At 40.6% G+C, this 621-nt stretch overlaps 1 pseudogene; it reads left to right on the forward strand.

The window, feature by feature from the left end:
• The first annotated feature begins 270 nt into the window (after positions 1–270).
• Positions 271–348, forward strand: LOC138806472 (U4 spliceosomal RNA; annotated as a pseudogene).
• The last annotated feature ends 273 nt before the right edge of the window (positions 349–621 follow it).

The following is a 621-nucleotide window of genomic DNA, read 5'->3' on the forward strand; positions in this document are numbered from 1 at the left end:
CATTCGATAAATTCCTCTTCATATGTGAAAGACCATGTTGGGATGGCAACTAAACTGAATTGATTCTGTAGGCAGATGGAGTTGATGTGGCCTTCTTATCCCATTCAACTTGACCAAAGATTTTTTTTCCATAAAGTGAAAACTGGAAAAGTAATCATGTATCATCCTCCCAAATCCTATCAACTTTGGGATATTTTTCATACAAAATAAACTTCACATTGCAAGAGACTTTTGTTATTGATAATACTTTTATTAAGAATCTTAATTCTTAGCTTTACGCGGTGGCAGTATCGTAGCCAATGAGGTTTATTCGAGGCGCAATTATTGCTAATTGAAATTTAATTCTTGGAGCTGGGAAGGTGGCTCAGTGGTAGAGCACTTGCCTTGCATGCATGAGGCCCTGGGTTCCATTCCTCAGCACCACATAAGCAAAAAAAAAAAAAAAAAAGCCGGAAGTGGCGCTGTGGCTCAAGTGATAGAGCACTAGCCTTGAACTGAAGAGCTGAGGGACAGCGTTCAGGCCCAGAGTTCAGGCCCCATGACTGGACTCCCCCCTCCCCCCAAAAAAAGAATCTTAATTCTTTAGTCACTTGTTCTTTCTGTTTTGCAATAAGACAAAGC

Source organism: Dipodomys merriami, unplaced genomic scaffold, assembly GCF_024711535.1.
Source record: "Dipodomys merriami isolate MVZ:Mamm:240054 unplaced genomic scaffold, mDipMer1.0.p SCAF_10, whole genome shotgun sequence".
Lineage (NCBI taxonomy): Eukaryota > Metazoa > Chordata > Mammalia > Rodentia > Heteromyidae > Dipodomys > Dipodomys merriami.